This window comes from Pinus tabuliformis, chromosome X, assembly GCF_031772625.1.
Source record: "Pinus tabuliformis cultivar Carrire ecotype Pingquan chromosome X, CPIR1, whole genome shotgun sequence".
NCBI classification, from domain to species: domain Eukaryota; kingdom Viridiplantae; phylum Streptophyta; class Pinopsida; order Pinales; family Pinaceae; genus Pinus; species Pinus tabuliformis.
The window spans coordinates 1502507403-1502532142 of record NC_142308.1 but is presented as its reverse complement, the minus strand read 5'-3'; the positions used below and the strand labels follow the sequence as shown (position 1 = coordinate 1502532142).

General features: G+C 39.6%; 1 pseudogene; it reads right to left on the bottom strand.

Moving 5' to 3' along the window:
* LOC149145735 (uncharacterized) overlaps positions 1–24514 on the bottom strand; it is a 50760-nt pseudogene extending 26246 nt beyond the window's left edge.
* Positions 24515–24740: the final 226 nt, after the last annotated feature.

Sequence of the window (24740 nt, the reverse complement as noted above, 5' to 3'; positions counted from 1 at the left end):
TGGAAGGACATCGCCTGATTACCAGCCAATGATGTAAGCTGTTAACGGACGCGAGAGGAATCACCGATGATGATGATGACCCTCAAGGTACTGCAGTATAATTCACGTGGTGTGAATACATGAGTCGATGTCAAACACCACGCAAAATCTTTCGGTCGAAGGCCATTAATGAAAACCTGTCGCCGGAAGTGAGAAACTTGCTATTGAGGCATGCAAGCTTCAAAGTACTAGAAGGGTTGTTCTTAGGCCAGCTTCTTGGATAATGAGCTGATGTCGAAAAGAAGTGGCCCGTCGTAGGAGGGCATTAATGGATCCCACATCTACGACACAGAACGGAGCAAATGATTTTGTAGAGGTGAAAACGATCTTATGATACAAGGTTCAGGGTGGTGGTCATGAAAGAATGAAGTGTGAAGGTATTGTAGCGGATGAGACACAAGCTGGGTAGGTGAATTCTCTGAGCAACTTCTCTTGAACATATCGACAACACTGAAATGGATTGGTAGCGTTAACCCCAAAAGTGGATGGTATGGTGGACCAATGGTGATATGACCGGTGAACGGAATAACCCAACCAGACTCAATCATGGTGATGGAGTGAAAGTGTCATGTTCAAGAGCGACCTACTACCAATAAAGTTTCTTTGAGTTTTCTTCCCAATTTTCCCCAGTCATTTCTGACCAGTACCTCTTTATTTTTGTCAAGCTTGAGGAGGATAACATATGCTCGTTCTATAATCTGCCCTTCGGGCAGACCTGTCGCTATGTTTTAACAAGCCTAGCGACAGTGAAATTCGTTCTTCTCTGAATGGACAAGTTTGTCGCTATTGTTTTAACGAGTTTAACGACAAGGATAACTCGGTCCTTTTCAATTTTAGAGAGTCTGAAAAGAGATAGAAAGGAAACTCCAATATTCCTTTTTCATAATATAATCCCTTAAGACTGAAAAAGTATAAAACAATGCGAAAGGGATGACTTTTCGATAATTTTAATGAGCCGAACAAGACAAATGCTTGATATTTTTGTGTAATGATCCCTCAGGTCCAAAAATATTAAAATCTGGAGGGATAGAACTTTCGATCACTTTAACGAGCTAGAGAGGCCAATTGCTCGGCAATCTTTTCATATTTTACGAGTCAGATGAAAAGAGCTTAAAGGAGACTCGTTTTTTTTAGGAACGAGTGATGTTTTTAGATAACAATTGGTTCCAGGTAAGGTTTGGAACTTTTTCAATCATGGCAGTGTAAAGAAGGTGGCTAATAGGATCACTCGTCGTAGTTGTTCCTCAAAAGGGGTAAACAATCAAATGGAGGCAAATGATCAACTAAAACAGAGTGGAGGAGATGGTAAGAACACGACCAAGGCTCAAAAGCTAATGATAATAATTCACAATGGTTATTTATCGGAGGTGGGTTCATTTTTTAATGAGCTTAAACTCTAGTGGAACATATGCTCATTGCTAGGTTTAATTTTTAACGAACTTGAACTTCTCGTAAAACTGCTCATGGCCTGGTTCATTTTTTAATGAGCTTGAACCATGCGACAACATATGCTTAGATTCAGTTTCATGTTTACACAAGCTTGAAACGAGAAACTATGCTTGTTATAAGTTTACATGCCCCCAGCATAATGACGCAAATCGAGGTGCATGCCCCCCAAGATTCATTGCATTCAATGCGGTGGTTGGAATGGAGGTTTACCTTCGAAATCTTTGAAAGACTTGACTTGGATTTTACGAGATCGTAATCTAAGACTCGATTTGGAAAGGGAGTTGTTTCATTTTTTAATGAGGTTGACATAGTAAAAGAACTATCCTCATAATCCACCGTATTTACAGTATTTGATAGAAAATAAAAAACTGAAGGATGATTACGATCGCTGGAATAATCTTTGCGGTGATCTGGAAGATGGGAACGATGGTGGTAATCTTCCCATGGTGCCTCTCCTATCATCATTGACTGAATGATTCCTTCGTCTGTAGAATGTACATGCGACCAAGGATTTGAAGAGGTGCCATATTCCTTAGACCTATCTATCTAAACACTCAATGAGCGTTGATTTGGGTTTGCCCCCTAGGCCAAGAAAATTGATTACTACAATATTTCTAAAATGGTGATGATCCATGCTGGCAAAATGTTTGGGAATCTTCTGAATCTTTTAGATATAGAAGATATTATATTGCCGGTTTCCACCGTGGCTACTTCCGCCATATTACTCTGAGGTGGTAGGGCAAAAGTACCCATCAATGTAGGGTCTTTTAGCAGGCCTACTCTGATATTTTGAAGCGAATGAGAGATTCCATGGATCATCGGGATGCTTCCCGTAACTTGTGAACTGTTGGGGAGAAAGGTTTGTTGGTCGACGATTGTAATTCCTCCTTGAAAAGGAAATGCAATCTTTCTGAAGTACATTGACACAATAGCAGCCATAGCATAAATCCAAGGCCTTCCCAGTAGGATGTTATAATCGATATTTCCATCGATAACTTCAACATCAATTTCTACTGTTTTGCCCACCAATTCAACTTGTAAGTTACTCAAAATTCCGTATGGAGTGTATCTTCATCCATCGAATGCTTTTAACATCGTTGACGATCGCGACAAGGGTGGTGATCCTAAAGTTTTCCAGCAACTCATTGACATAATACATGTAGATGCCCCCTCATCAATAATTGTTTGATGAACATTTTTGTTGAGGGCCTTCACTTGAATGAGGAAAGTGAGTTGAGCTGGTAACTTAGGTTCATATCCTTTATGATTAGAGGCCATAAGATTGGAATCCGTTGGGTCAATCCCACCTATTGCTGATAATAGAGCCTGCTTTTGGGAGGGGAAATTTTGTAGTACTTCAAATGTCGACATAGCGGACGGTGATTGGGCCAGGTCTTCTACTATATTATAATTCTGTGCCACTCTGGCATGATGATTAAATGTCTATTTGTGTACTACTCCCTTTGGTGGCTTTATCGTTAGCTCAGGAATGATGGGTGGCACAAATTCTGTCGAAGTTGTTGTCGAACTACTAGGTTGATCAGTAGCCTTGTTGTTCAACAGCTGTGGATTCCCGTAATCTTTATTCCTTGTCGATATCAAAGCATCATTTTGCTGTTTTGAAATGGACAACATAAGCACTTGGGATGGGGAAGCATTGTCGCTAGCAACTAGATTGGTTCCTGGGTTCAGAAATGGGTCAGTCAATATTACTGAAGTTCTTGAATTCTTAAATATTTTCTTAACTTCAGCTTTATATGGACAATCTCTTGTCCAATGATCCTCATCGCATATGAGGCATGGCTGACTAGGTTTCTTTTGCCCAGAAGGGTTTGCAGAAGATTTTTCAGGAGACGAATCGTCCTGTTTCTTCTTTTTGCTCTTCCCTTTCTTCTTGCCCCCTGGTTGCTTCGGTTCTTTGCCTTTGTCGGTCGACATGGCATTAACCTCTAAGGCTAGAAGTTCTTCATTTGCATTTTGACCAGAAATCTTACAGGCTTTTTTAGATGTAGCCTTTGTTGATTTCGTGCTTGTCGTACCTATCACACCATCACCGGCATGAGAGTCTTTGTTTGATTTAGGAGGAGGAGGAATGGAAAAATCTGGTCTTGGAGCATCAGGGATTTTGTCATAGAGCGTGCCAGACTGAGTATAGATCAAGTCTAGATATTGCGCACGAGCAATGACCTGCTCTTCAGTGACGACTCCTCCCTTTGCCACATCTTCTGTAAAGCAAATGCACAAGACCATGTGATGGCCGCCTGCAACTAGTAAAAAAGTCTGCAAATCTAATCTCCTAATGTATAGACAGGATGACAGCTCTCTGGCACTAGGTGAAAAGAAACTTGAATAACTCATTCACTAATACATACAATACTTTAACATAGAGATATGATGACAGCTTCTCTAATGCTAAACATCAAGAGCTCAAAAATACAGCATATCAGGCACAACTTAGAAGAGGAAAGAAATGGGAAGTGAGTAATTAACAGCAAAAGAAGCTTGTATTAGCTGAAAATGAAGACGAGACGCTGCAAGTATCAAAATAGTTACAGTCTCCAGAAGTTGAACCTTACATCAAAACATCAACCATCAACCCTGATTACATCTTGTCTCTGGGTATATATAGAGTTTCAATACAAAGGCACTTGGCCATTCTAGGTATGGAGGGGTCATGTTTGACCACCAACCACATTTAGTTGCCTGATAGAGCTTCTGAGTGCGTTTTCTTGCTTTAGTGGATGAATCTAATCTTTTCTTGTGCTCTGTTGTCCTCTCGGGCAACTGGAGTGCTTGTATCAATGAGGCCCCATAACTGTTAAATGCAGTTATCTATTCATGCTCTGTACTTTTCCTCCTAGGCCATATTGTTTGTTAAATATGATGGTTGAGGAGCAACTACAAACAGTACTGGAACACTGGTCACCTTCGTCCTTCGGGTGCATGGAACAGTCAAGGGACGTGGACTGTGTGGCGAATGGACAAGTTGGTCGAAGGAGCAAGATTGGTTGTCGGATCGGAAGGATAGACGGCGGAGATGGCTTGGCGAGGGCTATCGGGAAAAGTGGGTGCAAAATGAATGTGGGTCGTTGGATCTCAAGCAGACATATCAAATGGTCATCGAGCGGTGGGAGCACACGGTGGTTAACGGGCGAGGACGGAGGACTGGGCGGTAAGCAGTATTGATAGCACTCCCATAGGACGTTGGGCAATAAAAGGAAAACAGTGCGAGATCCCATTCAGAATGTGACGCGTGGCAGCGGAGGAGAGGGGAAAACCACTCTCTGTCGCGCATTATCGTCCCGACACTTCGTGGACGCGAAGAGAGCGAACGTCGTCCGATCGTGGCAGAGATGATCGGACGACGAGGAAATAATCGTGCGGGTTTTCCATCAGATGTGACGGGGAGCCGTTGGATAGGGAGGCGGAGATCAACGGCTGAGGTTACGGTGGTGAGTTTATGGAGGCGCGGAGTCCGCTGGGCATGGTTTTATGGGGTTTTGGGTTTTAACGCCTGGGGCTTAAGAAAAGGAGTTTTATATGGTTTTTAACAAAAGCATGGGAAAAGGAGATGAAAGGAGGATGAGCGGGGTAAAGGAAAAGGTGAGGGTAACCATTATAGGCCTTCTTTGAGCACGACCAAGGACCAAGTTTGCCTCCAGCTTTTAGAGAATCAATGTTATATAGCAGAGCTAACACTGGCTCCTTCTGGGGATGAGATCCTCCCTGTGAGGTCTCAAGAACTGCAGATCATTGCCTTTCCTACAAAAACCATATCAGCAAGATTTCCTAGTGTTCCATTGGGCATGGAGTCTAACTGAGTCTACACTAAAACTGATAAAATGACATATTTACAACTTTAAGGCCTGAAGACCTTAAACAAAATAAATTTTCAAAAATCGGCCATTAACTGGGCCATCAAAAACTGTCTCCCCTTCCATACTTTGCAGTATGAAAGTATTGTTCCCTTGGATCTGAGAAATGATAAAAGGCCCTGTCCATAGAGCATCAAACTTCCCATGGTTGCCTTTCTTCTCTTTCAGTGCATCCCACTTAAGAACCAAGTCTCCAACCTGAAAATTATCTATTTTTGCCCTCCTGTCAAAGGCTTCCTTGATTCTCTTTTGATGTGCTGCAAACTTCTCAACCTGCTGCTCTCTGATTTGATGTGCCTCTGCTAAATCAGTGATCCTTTTTGCCATGTCCTCTTCCTCATTCTGCTCTTCTTGTAAGAATTTTGCCACAGGGAGGGTTAACTGAATTGGGAATACAGCCTCAGTGCCATATACCAGCTTGAAAGGAGAATTCCCTGTGGATTTCTTGGTGGTTACTCTATCAACCCACAGTGCATACTTGAGCTTAGAATCCTAATTCTTTTTGTTGTTTTCCAACATCTTTTTAATTATCCTTATCAGACTCTTGTTGGAAGATTCTGCTAGACCATTGCCTTGAGGGTAATATGAGGTGGAATGAACCAGTTTAATGCCCATTGAGTTACACATGTCCACCAATTCTTTTTCCCTGAAGGATGTTGCATTGTCTGTAACTAATTTATGTGGACAACCAAACCTAGTGAAGATGTTCTCTGTTAAGAACTTCATGACCACCTGATGGTCAGCCTTTCTGGTAGGGATGGCCTCAATCCATTTAGTGAAGTAATCAGTGGCCACTAAGATCCATCTGTGCTAGCCACTGGAATGTGGATTGATTTCTCCAATGAAATCCAAGCCCCACTACTGAAAAGGGCCACTAGCATGTATGGGTTTTAAGGGAAGGGACTTCAATTACTGCTTCCCTTCAAATCTTTGGCACCTGTCACAAGATTTAACAAATGAAAAGACATTAGCAAACAAGGTGGGCCAATAATATCCAGCCCTGAGGATCTTGTGAGCTGTAGTTTTCCAATAGTGATGTCCTCCACATATGCTAAAATGGCACTGCTGCATAACCTCCATGGATTGTTCTTTGTTCAGACACCTCAAAAGAATTCCAGAGGGGTCCCTCCAATAGAGCAGGTTTTCATGAATGCAATATTTAGCTGCCCTGAGCTTAATAGTTCTGGCTTGGCTTGAACTAAGGCCTAGAGGAACTTCTAGCTTCAGCAAGAATTGAGCTATTGTATAATACCATTCACAAGAAGCTAGATTTTCCGCCAAGGACTGATTTTTCCCTGGTTCAACCATCTCTTCTTCTATCTGACTATTCTCTGAATTCATGCTTATGAGATTTATGTCCAGCATTCTGCAATTTTCCTCAGCCATTAATCTGGCAAGGCCCTGGCCTCTGACCAGCTTGGTGGGCTTCAATTCTATGTTGAATTCAGTTAGCTTTGCAATCCATCTAGACCTTCTTCCATCAACATCAGGCTACATCAGGACATCTTTTATTGAAGCAGAGGGCACATACGCAATTACCTTGGAATGCAAAATGTAAATTTTGAATGCTTTCAAAGACTTGATAAGAGCATATGCCTGTTTTTCAATGATATCATACTTCAACTCAGCATCCCTTAATATTTTGCTAAAAGATGCCACTGGATGCTCTGAACCTTCCTCATCTACTTGCAATAAAACTGTTGCAAGGGTGTCATCTGAGGCAAATGAAAATATATGGAACTCCTTGTTGTAATCTGGGTTGATCAAAGTGGGAGCTTCCATAATAGCTCTCTTGATGGATTCAAAAGATCTTCTTGCGGCTTTGGTCCATTTGACTTCTAACCCCTTTCTCAACATGGAGGTAATGTGTTTTACAAGTTCTGCAAAATTTGGGATAAACCTTCTTACAAAATTTATCTTGCCCAGAAAGGATTGGATGTCCTTCTTTGATCTCGGGACAAACAAAATCTGTATTTCTCTTACTCTTCCTGGGTCGATTCTGACACCTGCAGCAGAAACAACATGTCCTAACAACTTGCCTTCTTCTAAAGCAAACTGTGACTTTTTAGGATTGACTGAAATCCCAAAACTTCGGCACTTCAGGAACACTTTCTTCAAATGCTGCAAATGGTCTTGATGGCTACTGGAGTACATTGTTATATCATCAAGGTAGACAAGGACAAACTTATCCTTTTCTCCCACAAATGCTATATCCATAGCTCTCTGAAAGGTGGCTTCAGCATTCATTAACCCAAAAGACATCTTCGAATACATAAAAGTGCCCCAAGGAGTGGTGAATGCAGTCTTCTCTTGATCATCTGGATGTACAGCAACCTGGTTATACCCTGAAAATCCATCCAGGAAAGACATCACTTTAGCTCCTGAGGCTTTCTGCAACAAATGCTCCATTTTGGGTAGAGGATAATTGTCTTTCTTAGAGAATTGTTTAATTTTCTGAAATCAACGTAGAGCTTGATTTCTCCACCTTTCTTCCTTACCACTACCAAATTGGCTACCCATTTTGAATATCTGAGAGGGACTATGATTTTGGCAGCCAATAATTTCTTGATTTCTTTTTCAATCAGAGGGAGGAGCAAAGGATTTATGGGTCTCAGTTTCTGCTTGAAAGGGATGGTGTCTTTCTCTAAGGGAATTTTATGCTGGATGATCTTTTTGTCATAATTTTTGAGGTCACTATATTCCCAGGCAAAAACATCAACAAATTGCTTCATTAAATTGCAGTACTCAGAACATTGGGCAGCAGATAGATGGGTGGACAAATTTATATATATTGGATGATCTGGACTCCCTATATTATGCTTATGGACTGCAGATTGGTCTTCTTTTTGGGCAGCCTTATAAGGCACATCATTCTGGTCAAACATCTTCTCTAGCAGCACTAAACCTTTAGGTATCTGATTGCTGGGAAGTTGGACAATGTTATTTTTTCCAATTTTGTTTCTAAACCGGGGTTGGGGACTTTCCTCCAAGGCTTTGTTCTCTTGGTCAATTTGCATTTCAGAGGATTCATCAACGACTTGAAGAAACCTATTTACCTCATCATCATCCTAAAAATTTTCCAATGCTAGACATTATCAGGCAAGGATGGTCTATATTTCATCTGGACTTCATGAACTAGTTTGGGAGGCATGGGAGGGATAAACATGCTAGCAGACACAGCGAGGGAATCAGCAAGCTAATTTTTTACTCCAAGGATATATGAGATACAAAAATTGTCAAAAGAATTTTTGAGTCTCCGTACCTCATCTCTATATGCTTTCAGCCTTTGGTGCTTTGCTTGAAACATTTTGTTCACTTGCTGAATGATGAGATCAGCATCTCCAAACACCTTTATTCTTCTGATTTGTCTGTCTTTAGCTATGTTAAGGCCCAATATTAGAGCCTCATACTTTGCTATATTGTTAGTGACTTGGAAAGCCAGCTTAAAAGACAGATGTGTGATTTTTTGTTTTGGAGAAATCAGCACCACCCCTGCTCCTGCAGTTTCCCATGAACATGCTCCATCGAAAAACATCTCCCAAACCTGACTTCCTTGCACTCCTAGGGCCTGGACTGTTGGTTTCTTGAGCTACATGGAGACCTTCTGAGATTCTTCTATTTGGAGAATACATGCTCCAAAATCAGTGTCCACAACGTAGATAGGATGATTGGAAGGATTCTTCTCATCACTAATGATGTAGGCCAGTTGTGCTTCTCTGTACAATCTCCTACTTTCTCCCCCAAAGACTGGGATAATGGCATAAGATAAGTCATTTTGTAATGTCCCACCTAGTCTCTTAATCCATCCTCTAGACAGCAGCATGCCAAACTTGGGAGGGACATTTGCTACCACAATGTCCATCATCATGCTCTTCATGGGCAGCTGAGTTATGGTAATAGCTAGATCTTTGACCAATCCCAGACATTTGACCTTTCTTGAATCAAATGAGAATAGATCATGATAAGGTCTGGTAATATCAAGGCCTAACTCTTCCATGATAGCTTTGGGCATCAGATTGTGGCTGGCACTAGTGTCCAGTAGGAAATTGTGAAGGATTTTGTCATGAATGGTCAAGGAGACATAAAATGATGGAGAATTATCATCAGCAGGCTCAGTCATTGGGCTAAGGACAACTACAGGCTTGTCATCTTGCAAATTGACGTAGTCAGTGGAGGCTTGTGAGGATTTCAGCTCAAGAGCATCAAGGATGGCTTTCTAAATACTTCACTCTTTGCAAGTTCTATCAGAGGCACAGATATTTTTAACTTTTGGACTTCTGATTCAAAGCTGAAAGAGGAAGGAGATTTGTCAGGACCTCTTACCTCTTGAGTTGGTGCTTTGAGGATGACTGGGTCAGCTACTAGCTTCTTCTGTCTGATGTTTTGTTGGGACGACAGCTATTTGGGCAGGATTCTCCTTGACATTGCTTGTTCTTGACCTCAGATTATATCTTTTCTATTCACCAGTCTGTGGAACAGCCTCTCGGTCCCACTCTTGACTGGTTTGGTCTTGTAGCAATGATTCTTCGTAGGCAGCCAATGTCAAAAAGGCAGCACTGCCTTTATCTTCCATGCATTGAATCTCATCCTCTTCTTCAAATTGCTCCTCCTCCATGACTACATTCTGAAAAGGAGCCTTAACTCTTTGTTATTCATTGGCCTCTTTACCCATCTGAATGATCTGCAATTGATCATTTGCTCTTTTGAATGGATTTGAGTTTCTTGGAGCAAATGTGTTTGGAAGCCTTGCCTTTCCAGAGCCTTGCTCAACCTTCAGCTTAGATATCTCAGCAGCTAATGACTCTATCATTTTAGTCATTTTGTCTAATTTAAGTTTTTAAGATGAAGCAGAGGAAGAAGAAGCCTCACCTCCCTCCCTCCTTCTATCAACATGACCCTTGAGTTTTTCTGCAGCCATGATATTAGATTCCACTTCTAGGGTTGCATCCAGCATTTCGGCCAGGGTGGCACATCTCCTCTCTCTCAATAGCAAACAAAAATCAGAGTCAAAAGCATTGGCATAGGTGAGTTTGGCAGAGGTGAGGGTTGGCTTTACTTTAGCTGTTATTTTACTATACATGCGATTAAAACTTTTATTAAAATCAGACAATAATTCCCCATTTTCTCTTTTGAGGTTTCCAAACTCGGTATGGTAATATAGCAAGTCTTTTTGATCTCCCCAATGCTTCAAAAATAAATCATCTAATGCTTCAATGTCTGCTATAGTCCTAGGAGCCAGTTCTCTGAACCACTTTCTAGCTTCACCATCAAGGCTCTAGACAAACACTCTCATCCACACATCATCTTCACTGATATCTAGGTTATCATCATAACTATAAAAAGACTCAAGGTGTACTTCCGTTGTTACTCCCTCTATACCAGTGAACTTAGGCATGTATTTCTGATACTCTCCCGCAGTCATGGCATTTAAAGGAACAGGCAAGACCAGGGGTCGATACCTAGTAGCTATGATTCTTTCCATCTTCGTGGCTGCTTGTTGCCCTGCCATGACTGGGATAGATGGAAGGATATTGGTAGATTGAATGATAGGAAGCAGTGAAATAGATGACAGGAACAAAGGAGTATGATGGATTGTATGAGAGGCTTTCTTTGGATTGAGATACAAAGGGGAACTAAATGAACAAGGAGATTTATGAATCTCTGAGGGTATTTCTTCACTAACAATGTTAGACTCTAGATCTTCAAACTGTATATTCTCAGCTATAATCTCTCTTGCAGAGATACATAAGATTTCTTAGATTTACCTGATCCTAATGCTCCTTTCTATGATGTTTTTTTACTGCTTAGCAATCTTCTCAGGGTCAAGCACTGGGTCAGCTGGTGATTTCTGAGGATTTCTCCGGATATGCCTCACAAACTGAGCCAGAACTGTAATATGGAGTCGCCACTAGGTTGATCCTTTAGTAGAGTCGCCAGATAGATGATTACAACCAGAAATGCGTCTAGACTTTGTCTATCATCAAAGCTGGAACTGTGTCATTCTCCCAGGGAAGCTGAGCTTCAATCTCCTCTCCCCGGCAACAACGCCAATTAATGTTATCACCCCAAGAAACTCTCCTAGGTTGTAGCTCGGAGATGCCTGGGAACATATAAATTCAACTTATTGTTTCAAATGGATGAATGGAAGGAATGATTCTTGTTCAAGCCAAATAGCCACTTCTACTTTGTTTAACTCCATACATGCGTGAACACCCCAAGACTACAAGGTTTTAGACCACCAATTACTCATAGTTTAAGGATTGGGTGAATATGGAAAATACTGACCACACCAGCAGATGCAAAAGACCATGTGATGGCTGGCTGCAACTAGTAAAAAAGTCTGCAAATCTAATCTCCTAATGTACAGACAGGATGACAGCTCTCTGGAACTAGGTGAAAAGAAACCTGAATAACTCATTCACTGATACATACAAGACTTTAACACAGAGATAGGATGACAGTTTCTCTAATGCTAAACATCAAGAGCTCAAAAATATAGCATATCAAGCACAGCTTAGAAGAGGAAAGAAATGGAAAGTGAGCAATTAACAACAAAAGAAGCTTGTATTAGCTGAAAATGAAGACAAGACGCTGCAAGTATCAAAATATTTACAGCCTCTAGAAGTTGAACCTTACATCAAAGCATCAATCATCAACTCTGATTACATCTTGTCCTTGGGTATATATAGAGTTTCAATACAAAGGCACTTGGCCATTCTAGGTATGGAGGGGTCATGATTGACCACCAACCGCATTTAGTTGCCTGATGGAGCTTCTGAGTGCATTTTCTTGCTTTAGTGGATGAATCTGATCTTTTCTTGTGCTCTGTTGTCCTCTCGGGCAGTTGGAGTGCTTGTATCAATGAGGCCCCATAACTGTTAAATGCAGCTATCTGTTCGTGCTCCATCCTTTTCCTCCTCAGCCATACTGTTTGTTAAATATGGTGGTTGAGGAGAAACTACAAACAATACTGGAAGACTGGTCACCTTCATCCTTCAGGTGCATGGAACAGTCAAGGGATGTGGACTGCGTGGCGAATGGACGAGTTGGTCGAAGGAGCAAGATTGGTCATCGAATTGAGAGGATAGACAGCGGAGATGGCTTGGCGGGGTCTATCGGGAAAAGAAGGGGCGGAATGAATGTGGGCCATTGGATCTCAAGCAGACAGATCCAACGGTCGTCGGGCGGCGGAAGTGCACGGTGGTTAACGGGCGAGGACGGAGGACTGGGCGGTAAGTGGTATTGATCGCACCGCCATAGGATGTTGGGCGGTAAAAGGACAACAATGCACAATCCCATTCAGAGTGTGACACGTGGCGGCAGAGGAGAGGGGAAAACCACTCTTCGTCGCACGTTATCATCCTGACACTTCGTGGACGCGAAGAGAGCGAACGTCGTCCGATCGTGGCGTAGATGATCGGACAGCGGGGAAACAATCGTGCAGGTTTTCCATCAGATGTGACAGGGAGCCATTGGATAGGGAGGCGGAGATCAACGACTGAGGTTACAGTGGTGAGTTTATGGAGGCGCGGAGTCCACTGGGCATGGTTTTATGGGGTTTTGGGTTTTAACGCTCGAGGCTTAAGAAAAGGAGTTTTATATGGTTTTTAAAAAAAGCATGGGAAAAGGAGATGAAAGGAGGATGAGTGGGGTAAAGGAAAAGGTGAGGGTAACCATTATAGGCCTTCTTTGAGCACTACCAAGGACCAAGTTTGCCTCCAGCTTTTAGAGAATCAATGTTATATAGCAGAGCTAACAGGTATCCCATTTACAATGGAGTTTAGAGTTGGCAAGATCTTGTAATGAAGGTGGCCCAATCTTATATGCCAAAGTTCACACGGACTTGTCTCAATGTGGACAAGTGCTTGATTTAGAGGAGATGAGAGTTTGTAGAGTCTTCCTTCTCGAACTCCAATGGTTCTAGCTTTTTCAATGCTAGAATCTTTAGCCCAAACCACTACTTTACCATCTATAAAAGAAACTCTATCTCCTGATGATGAAACATAAATAATATTTTTTCACAAACCTGGAACATATAGAATGTTGTTGAGATGAATGTTACCTCCTCCTTCCATCTCAATTGATGTAGATCCAATTCCTTTTATTGGATAGCTCTTGTTGTCACCAAGCTCCACAAAATATGAGGAATTCCCTTTGGATAGGGTTTTGAGTTGTTTGTGATATCCAGTCATGTGCCTTGAAGCTCCACTATCTATCACCCATATATTTTCATCTTGAAAAGTTCCAGTGAGGGTTGAGAACAATCCTTGATTCTTTGAAGATTTCAGATCTTTGGAAGAGAGGAGACTATTCCATACTGCCTCAAAAGTTTGCTTGGTGAGACTTGCTAATGATCAACACTTCTTTTCAAGCTTATTCACAATAGATTTGACCTTCTTCATGCCTTATTAGAACCATAGCTCTGAAACCATGTTGAAGAATCTAAGGCAAGATGACATTAATGATTCTTCTAACTATGATAACTGCTTGTGATGTCTTTTTACTTATTAGGATTATCTTATTATTATTATTATTATGATTATAGTGTGTTCTTCAATCATCAAACAGCTACCAAAACAAGAAGATCAACAAGATACAAGTACACAAGATGTAGGCTCCAAGCTAGGGGAAAACCTCTCCTCCTGAGAGGAAAACCCTTCAATCTCTTCTTATAGATTCTTTATTGACGAATACCAAGACCCTTGACCAATGTTGAAGCCTTTCCAAGACCAATATCAACTTATCAAGAATGTGCTTGCTTCACTGCTTTCAAAACCCAGGAAAATCTCTTCCGACAACACTACTTCGACCTCCAACCACAGCTTTTCGGTCCCAACAACATATCTGCAACTTCAGCCCCCCGACAGCAACTGCTACTTCGCACATGTGGACTAGAATTGCTTCTTCTTTGTCTCCAGCTGCCTCGCTTGACCTAATTTGTCTTCTGGATATAGAAGGGGACTTTGTTGGCCCTTCCTTTAGCTCTTTTTCACCAGATCGAACCTCCACAATGAAACCCTAGCCCGGCAGCAGAAACCCTAGCGAAAAGTTGCGTCTTCTTCGCACGTGTGGAGAGAAAGAGAGAGAGAGGAACCCAAAATACTTCTTCTCCTTATTCTTCCTTCTTCGTTGTCATTTTCTAGTTCTTCCCTTGCATAAAATAGAGAGTAATGTAGGTGTCCAAGTGAGGTCGAATTGTCTACTATATATAGGTCTTCCAGGGTAATAATTCTAGCGTCTAGGCTGACTTGACAGGCTAGCAAGCTCAGTGAAATACAAAAATAATTATTTTTACAATTTACAAGATACCCAATGGGGTCTTCATATTATGCCAATGTCCCTATTTGACTTCTGGACATAGGACAATCCTATAAGCACTTTCAATTAGTGCTTTGACCAATAAAAAAATTTTCTTGGGCAAGAAACCCAAGCTCAATAATAATAATAATCATTTTTCTTTCTTTTACAAAATAAAAGAATCAAAACTACATTTCATATTTATGAAGACCAAACCTAGTTACACTTTCTTCAACACGGAGAGTTACCAGCATATATGTAAACATTGATCCTCAGCTAGTCAAGCCCTGTTATCCATTCTTACGTCAATATGTTGTACAACAAGATGATATTGCCCACAAAGACCTGCCACCATGAAAAGTCATGTCATTATGATAGTATGCCCTCTAGATCATTACTACAAATCCCTAGGTCATCATTAAGTCATCTCAGTCACAAGTCTATGTCAAGTATCACTATTAAGTCAAGTCAAAAATCAAAGTGTCAGCCCCATATGTTAGGTCTATGTGTTGTGTCTATATGTCATATATAGGTGTCATGATATTTAATCAAATCATGTTCATATGTCAAGTTATTTCCAATCAACTTATGTTATGTCACTGTACAATATGTCAAGTTGTCAAGTCAATAGTAATGCATCAATGTCATATAGTGTCACAGTTAAGTAAATTCAAGGTCAAGACACTTGTTAACTAAATATAAAGTCATTTTTTCAATATAAGGATCAAGTTAATAGGTCATGTAAGTGTCAAGTCAAGGTCAATATATTATATCAATGTCAATATGTCACTTTTTGTAGATCACCTTATCACTGTATAAGAGATTACAATCTCATTATTGCCATCAAAAGGAATAGTGAATACAAACTCAAACCTCTGAAGTTACATTAAGGAAAGTGTTACATCATCATGAAATCTCACTGTTGAGACAGTCATAAGAACTGTTCACAACTACTTTGTTGTTTATTTCATATTGTTGTCACTATCAATGTCACAATCAAATTAGTTAAGTCAAAGCAAGAAACTCATCATAGTACTTGTCATTGTAAGGCATCAGTGTTAGGTCTATTAATTCAATTTGCATAGCTCATATCATATATTACAACATAGTCCAAGGTGTTGTTGTCACTAGTTAAGTTTATCTTAGTTGTTACATTCAAGTTATTGTACACACATAACTTAGCCAACTATCCCACTCATTAAGGATTATTGTCATTATGAATCTGTGTCAACGATATAGGTCAATTGTCATATCATATAAGGACTAACAGAAAATGTATACAGTTAATGCATATGTCAAACTTGTCATATACAATTTTATCATTTGTTGGTGTAAGTCATAGATAGCCAACACAACTTGGGTTATTGTGTCAACATGTGACAAATCAACTCATCGTTGTAGTTACTCCAATCCTAGATTGTGACTTCAAATATTAATGATTGCAATCTAAACCTTAATAAATCATCTCCTTAAAATATAGCAAACATATACGAATAGGCTAGGAGACATGTCTCATCATAGAGAACTAATCCTTGCAAAGAGATTATGAGGATTACTTTATGAAGGTCGAGGTGCCTAAAGCAGACTTATACCCTTGTTGTTCCAATAATGGAGCCCAACAAAACAGATTCTAGAGAAGACATAAATGGAAAACGCAAAAAGCCTTCGTTGTCCTGAACTAATCCTACTGCCAAACAAGTCCAATAACAATATCTGAAACTTCGTCCTAAGTTGTGCCCTAGGTCTTCAAAATAAGCAGGTTGAGATACAATAAGGAGGAGGGTTGTTTGCTACAGTCAAGCCTTAACAAATCATGAAATAGTACTTTATTAGAGGGTCGAAAGGTTATAAAGAGATTTACCCAACCATTACAACACAAAACACAACCACAACAAAAAGAGGAACTTACCTTGGAGGCCAAATAGAAGAATGTTGGTTGACTTCACTATCACAAAGGTCTGAAAAACTTAGAGATCCTAAACAGAAGGCCGAATTATTTTAGAGAGCCATAAGAGAATTCATTGAGTTGAATTGTGACTTGAGGAATAATTTGGATGTCTTTTTATAGTGAATGGTAAGGCTAGTTAGGGGCTTTTATTTGGTAGACCTTTTAGGATATTTAGGAACTCTTTAATTCTTAATAGGATTAATTTTAATTTAGTAGTTATTATCTATTAGTTTGTGTGAATGCTAAGAAACATGTACACTAACCCTCTTTGGTGTGTTTTGTAGGTGAGATATGAGTGTATTAAGTCAATGATTGATTTATTGTCTTTGGTTTAGAAGTTATGTGACTTATATGGGGTGAGATTACAGTGATAAAAAATGTCATATGTTGACAACTGTAGGAGGAGGTTTCATGTCATTACCCCTAGGGGTTTTAGCCAAAAAACTGGGCAAAAACTGGGGTCACTAACTTCAATTGTGAATATCTCTCAAACCAGGAAACCTCTTGGGGTGTACCACATATCAACAAAAATGTCTTTTCGAGGAGAATATAATGGCATAGATCTGTAACTCAAACTCAATGATTTTACCTATCAAAAATCCTCGACAAAGTTGGGGCACATCCTCAATCCAGGGAACCCAAACCCTAGGACTTGGGTTTTTAACCATCCAACAGTATAGTTTTCATATTGATGTAATCCGACAATTACTAAGAAGTGTTCATTAACCATTTGACATCAATGACTAATGCTTTTGGTCAAATTTTGTTGGGTCCCTATAATACTAGTGATTACCCCATTACTATTGTAGTTATACCCCTTATTAATATTGTTGTGCCCCTATTGTCCCCATATTGTTATTACTGTGCCCCATAGAATCCCTCTATTGTTAGGTTTTTGGCTTTATATTATTATTGTTAGGTTCGCTGGGTTATATTGTGACTCCTTAGACTCCTATATATAGAAAGGAGGTTTTGTCATTTGAATCATCCAAGAATTGTTCATTTATGTAATGTAAAGGAGGTTGCTCCCTCGAAGAGGCTAAATTCTAAGGCGTTGATCTATCTTTTCTATCTTTTCTTGAGCTGGTTTCATAACATTTGGTATCAGAGCTTTGGATTCTAGGGTTTCGCTGCTCCAAACAGGTCATCGTGGAATTTTCGCTACAACTTTTTTTCTGCGACATTTCAAAAGCTAAAAAAAAAAAAAAACCCATTTCAGAAGACATCGCGCTCAATCTCGGGTCCGAATTTCAGAGCTTTTTGTGCTATATTGTGGAGATATGATCTGAGGAAGTTGGTCTTTTTGCAGACTCCTGAATTACATTCCAAACAGGTGACCTGGGGAAAATCATCATAACTTTTTCTCTGAGCATTGGATTGAAATTTCGTAAGAAGGTGCAGAAAGAGGACAGACTTTAGTTTCTTCTATATATTTTTCAGAGCTAAAGGTTGAAACAGTGACTCGTGGCACGTCGTACAAGTTCGCTCTACTGAACCAGTCTATAATCTGGTCACTGTGGGAGATTTCGCATAACTCTTCCTTGGAGAATCCAATTTGGATCAGACTGGTGGCATTGGAAAGAGGACACAGAGGGCTACCACAGATCGCAATTTCAGAACTAGATAATCCGAAATTACAGAGATACATCAGATTCAATATCAGGCTCCTACAAAGTGAAAAAAGGTGTGTAGTTTTTTTTTAAATTTTTGCATAAGATTGGTTTGAAAATTTAGTTTGAAGGAATTAAAAGGGCATAGTAAAACATTATTATTGGTAATTTATGCCCCGAGGAAAGAAAATGCAAACACCTAGTAGGCAACCTGAAAGCTCTAGCATGACCCATGAAGAAGAGGAAGAAATGCAACATGATATATCAAAATTACGAGATCAAGTGCAACAATTGTCCCTTGCACAAAAAGGAACAGAATCTAAGATGGATGGTTTAAAGAAAGATGTAGAAGCTAAGATGGATGGTTTAAAGAAAGGCGTAGAAGCTAAGATGGACGATTTGAAGATAGATTTGAAGACAGACATAGATGAATTGAAGATAAATATGAATAAGTTCCTACAAGAAATGGTCACTAATGGTGAAAGGGTAGTAAAGGAAACCCATGATGACAACAAAAAAAATGTTAATCATGATTCCATAGACTCTAATGTTGGATCGAAGACCCACCATATTCCAAAAATCGATATGAGGAAGTTTGATGGCAAGGATCCCGCAACATGGATATTACAGATGGAGCAATTTTTCGATCTCAATAATGTGCAAAACACACAAAAGGTACGTATCGAAACTTTATATTTGGAACCAAATCAGTTTGTATGGTATCAATGGCTTTGCTCTCGTAAACAATTTATCACTTGGGCAATTTTTACGGAAGAATTGATAGCACATTATGAGGATACAAAAAGCAACACCTTTTTTAGTCAATTGATAATTCTCAAACAAAAGGGTTCAATAATGGAGCACATTGAGGAGTTCCAAAATTGAACATAAGGGTAAAAGATATTCCGGAGGAGCATAGGATTGATGTGTTCATAAGGTCTTTAAAGGATAATATCCAGCATGATGTTCGCCTTTGGGAACCTGATTCATTAGAGAAGGCATTCAGGTTAGCAAGAAAAATGGAAAGCAAAATTATGGTAACCAGGAAGCATACCACTCACAACTATAAAGACGGAAGTGTTGTTGTCCCTAATCTTCCACAACCTATAAGTTGACACCACAACAATTGGAAGAAAAAAGAGCAAAAGGGCTTTGTTACAGTTGTGATAGCAAATACACTAAAGGTCATAAGTGTGCTGAGAAGAAATTATTCTACATAGATTGTGAATAGGAAGAAGAAAAGGAGCAAGAAAGGTCAAAAGAAGAGGATATACTCCAATAACAAAGCCTAGATAAAGAAGAAATGAATCCGACCATATCTTGTAATGCATTGGCTGGAATTACCACTCCTCAAACCATCAAGATAGAAGGACAAATCAAGAAGAAAAAGGTAATAGTGTTGATTGATTCAAGAAGCACCCATAATTTTATTCATTGTAAGGTAGCAAAAGAATTGAATTGCTTCCTATATCCAGCACCAGAATGTCAAGTGATGATTGCAAATGGAGGAACAATAAATTGCTCTGGAAAGTGCCATAATATCAAGCTATCCATGGGAGAATATGTATTGACTAGCCCAATGCTTTCCATTCCAATGGGAGGTGTTGATGTTGTACTAGGAGTCCAATGGCTACAATCCTTGGGTACAATAGCTTTTAATTTTCAAGAACTTTTCATCAAATTTTCTGCGGAAGGAAAGGAAGTTGAATTAAGGGGTATTGCAGGGAAACCAGGAAAGATAATCAGCTCTAATGGTATGACAAAGCTTCTAAAAAAGGAACAAGGAGGTGTAATTGCACAATTATGTTCGCTAGATGTTTCCACATCGGAATCATCTATTTCTCCAGATCTCCAAAAAGTCCTGGACAATCATTCCAAGGTATTTGAGACTCCCAAAGGTCTCCCACCTATGCGTGATCATGATCATGCTATTCATCTAATTCCAGGAAGTGTTCCTCCAAACATCAGGATGTACAGATATCCCTATGCCCAAAAGAGTGAAATTGAACATATGGTTGCAGAAATTCTAGAGGCTGATATAATTCAACCGAGTCAAAGTTCTTTCTCTGCTCCAGTAATATTGGTGCACAAGAAGGATGGATCATGGCGCATGTGTCCAGATTATAGGGAGCTCAATAAGCTCACTATTAAAGATAAGTTTCCCATTCCTGTCATTGATGAATTACTGGATGAATTACATGGATCAATTTACTTCACCAAGTTGGATCTTCGTTCAGGATATCATCAAATCAGAATGAAGATTGAAGACATTCCGAAAACAGCATTTAGAACTCATGAGGGTCATTATGAATTTTTGGTCATGCCTTTTGGCCTTACCAATGCACCTTCAACATTTCAAGGTTTGATGAGTTCAATTTTCAAACCATTCCTTAGAAAATTTGTGTTAGTATTTTTTGATGATATACTAATCTACAGCAAGTCTTGGAAGGATCATGTTGAACATGTTGACAGGGTGCTACAACTATTGGAGGAGAAACAATTATATGCAAAAAGATCCAAAAGTTTCTTTGGAGTCCAAGAGGTGGAATATCTAGGTCATATTGTATCTCATGAAGGAGTTAAGGTAGACCCTATCAAAATTAAAGCCATTAAGGAATGGAAAATCCCCACATCCATAAAGCATCTACGAGGATTTCTCAGGTTGACAGGTATTATCGCAAGTTTGTTAAGAATTATGGGAGAATAGCAGCACCTCTAACAACATTATTGAAGAAAGATGCATTTTCATGGACTCCGGAAGCAACAAAGGCCTTCGAACATCTTAAAGAGGCAATATGCCAAGCACCGGTCTTAGCTACACCGGACTTCACAAAAACCTTTATTGTGGAATGTGATGCTTCAGGAAATGGAATTGGTGTTGTTCTAATGCAAGATGAAAGACCCATTGCTTTTGAAAGTCGCCCAATCAAGGGAAAGTTTTTACACAAAGCTATTTATGAGAAGGAAATGTTGGCAATACTCCATGCACTTAAGAAATGTCGACCCTACCTAATGGGAAGACACTTCAAGGTAAAAACGGATCATGATAGCCTTAAACACTTTTTAGAACAAACATTATCCTCTGAAGAGCAACAAAAGTGGGTCACAAAGATGTTGGGTTATGACTTTGAAATCATCTACAAAAATGGGAAGCAAATTGTGGTGGCAGATGCACTCTCAAGAAAGGATGAGGATGTGGAAGCATTGTTGTGCGCCATTTCTATTATCCAACCAGATTGGATAAACGAAGCAAGGGAGGAATGGAAGAATGACGAAGAAGTGTGGGCACTTAATCGAAAGTTACAACAAGATTCCAGTACGTCTGATACATTTATCTAGCAAAATGATTCGTTATGGTACAAAGATCGCTTATACCTTTGTAAGAATTCCCAGCTAAAACAAAAGATTCTTATGGAATTGCACACTTTTCCCTTAGGAGGGCACTCAGGATTTTTAAAAACTTACCACAGTTAAGAAGGAATTTTTTTGGGATGGCCTTAAATCAGATATTCAAAAGTTTGTGGTGGAATGTTTGGTTTGCCAACAAAATAAAGTTGAAACAATTAAGACACCGGGTCTATTACAACCTTTATCCATTCCAAGCCAATGTTGGGAGGAGGTTTCAATGGATTTTATCACAGGTTTACCCAAGTCTGAGGGAAAGAGTGTCATCATGGTGGTAGTTGATAGACTTACCAAGTACGCACACTTTTGTGCATTATCACATCCATTTAAAGCCAATACAATTTCTACTGCATTTATGGAAACAATTCAAAAGCTACATGGAAACCCAAAGATTATTTAAGTGACAGAGATCCCATTTTCACTGGAAATTTTTGGATAGAATTATTTCCTTGTCTTGGTACTCAGTTAGCTCATAGCTCATCTTATCATCCTCAATCTGATGGGCAAACCGAGATAGTAAACAAATGTTTGGAAGGATATCTTCGTTGCTTTGTATCTGATAAACAGACACAATGTGTCAAATGGTTGCCTCTGGCGGAATGGTGGTATAACACTTCCTTCCATACAACAACAAAAATGGCCCCATTTATGGCACTTTATGGGTATCAGCCACCATCCATCACATCATATTTAAGAGAAAATTCTAAGGTTCAGGCAGTGGAACATCACATCGAACATCAACAACAAGTCCTCCAACTCTTAAAGGATAACCTCGTGTTGGCACAGAATAGAATGAAACAACAGGCATATCAACATCGCAGCGAAAGAAGTTTTGATGTAGGTGATTGGGTATTCCTACGGCTACAACCATATAAGCAAATGTCCCTCAAACAAGCTAAGAAGGATAATAAATTATCACCAAAATATTATGGTCCATACAAGGTGTTGCAAAAGATTGGTACTATGGCATACAAATTGAAGCTTCCTGCAGCTTCTCGATTGCACCCAGTTTTCCATGTTTCATGTTTAAAGAAGGTTATAGGCGACAAGCTCCTAGTTCAAACTATATTGCCAGAACTTGACGAGGAAGGAAAAATTGTATTGGAACCGGAAGCAGTCACAGAAACAAGAACTCGACAGCTACGAAATCGATCAATTTCAGAGTATCTTATCAAGTGCAAGAACTTATCCGCTGAAGATTCCACATGGGAGGATGAGAATTTTATACAGAAGTATCCAGAACTACTCAAGCGTTGAGGACAACACTTTTTTGAAGGAGAGGGGCATGTTGGGTCCCTATAATACTAGTGATTACCCCATTACTATTGTAGTTATACCCCTTATTAATATTGTTGTGCCCCTATTGTCCCCATATTGTTATTACTGTGCCCCATAGAATCCCTCTATTGTTATTTTTGTGGCTTTATATTATTATTATTAGGTCGGCTAGGTTATATTGTGACTCCTTAGACTCCTATATATACAAAGGAGGTTTTGTCATTTGAATCATCCGAGAATTGTTCATTTATGTAATGTAAAGGAGGTTGCCCCCTCGAAGAGGCTAAATTCTAAGGCGTTGATCTATCTTTTCTATCTTTTCTTGAGCTGGTTTCATAACAAATTCAAACCCAATCAACTTCATGGGTTGACATCAATGAAAACACCATCCAACAATCTCCCCCTTTGTCATCGCTGGCAACACACGTACTCCTTCTGCGAGTAAAAATCCCTTTGCCTTCATGCTTCAACTCCTCGAGATTTCAATCTCCCTCTCAGGTTTTTCTCTCCCCCTTTGACATCAATGGAAAAGGGTTACTCCCCCTGAGAATTTGCTTGCTTCATGTGGACTCGTTATCTTCATGTGCTCCCCCTAACGAAAAGCCTTATTGTAATAGTCTTTCAATGAAGATCCCTATGGACCTGTGTCATGTATGTCCTTCCCTTGAAGATAAATCTTCCTTTGTGAACCTGTGATTCTTCAATTGCTCTGCTCCCCCTAAACCTTTTATGAAGTTGCCATCTTGTTCAAACTATCTGTCAATGGTATACTTGTGCCATATATTGTTGTAATACTCCCCCTCTTCAAATTTCAAGGAGTCGATGAGCCGAATTGTTCAAAATAGTGTATCATCTAATAGACCATCTTGACTTGAGTCATTAACCAAAGCAATTGTTGATTCCTTACGACATGTTATGAATCTTGAAAGCATAATTGTTGAGACCTTCTTGCCTTCCTTCTTTTCTTGCTCATCTTGTACTTGTTCATCCTGTCCCTGTTTTCTTTTCCAAACCTTCTTATTCTCGTCATCAAGCTTTTTATTCATGGTTGATTCCATCTTGTATCTGTAGTGACGAGCTATGTGTCCATAGTTATGACATTTGAAGCATTCAATGTCATCCATAGAATATTTCGTTTGGTATTTGTCTCGTGAACCTGCAAACTTGCTTCTAGGGTTTTGTAGATAATAGTTGTACCTACCAGAAACTTCACAATCCCTAGCCATATGTCCATAGTTAGCACATAAAAAGAAATAACCATTAAATGAGCATGCATACCTGAATAATTCGTTCAGAGGCAGTGGTCCTTGATAGTTGTACATGTCAACAACTTTAAAATCCCTGGCCATATGTCCAAAGTTAGCACATGAAAAACAATAACCATTAAATAGACAAACACACCTGGAATATTTTTCATTCTTCTTTGAAGGTGGTGCTATAGTTTGTTGCCATCCTTTATCCTTCGCTGCTTTGGCATCATTCTTCGGAGTTATAATGTTATTCTTTGGTTCAATTGTCTTCTCAATCTCATTGTGCAAAGATGTGGAGCTTGTACCTTCATCAATTGGAGCCTTACTTGTTCTTTTTGCCAATTCTTTATCTATCATGTCCATAACTTGCAAATGGTTCTTTTCTTTGAGCTTGTTGATCTCATTAAGCGTTGCATCAAGTTCTTCTTGCTTTTGAGCAAGATCTTCTTGAAACCATATTTTCAAGATATCCCTTCTTTTTTTTGCCTCCTCAACCTGTAGATTGAGAAGAGTGGTCTTATCTACTTCTCTGTTGAGAGCCAGTATATGTTCCTTCTGCTCCTCATTTTCAATCATAAGTTGTTAAGAT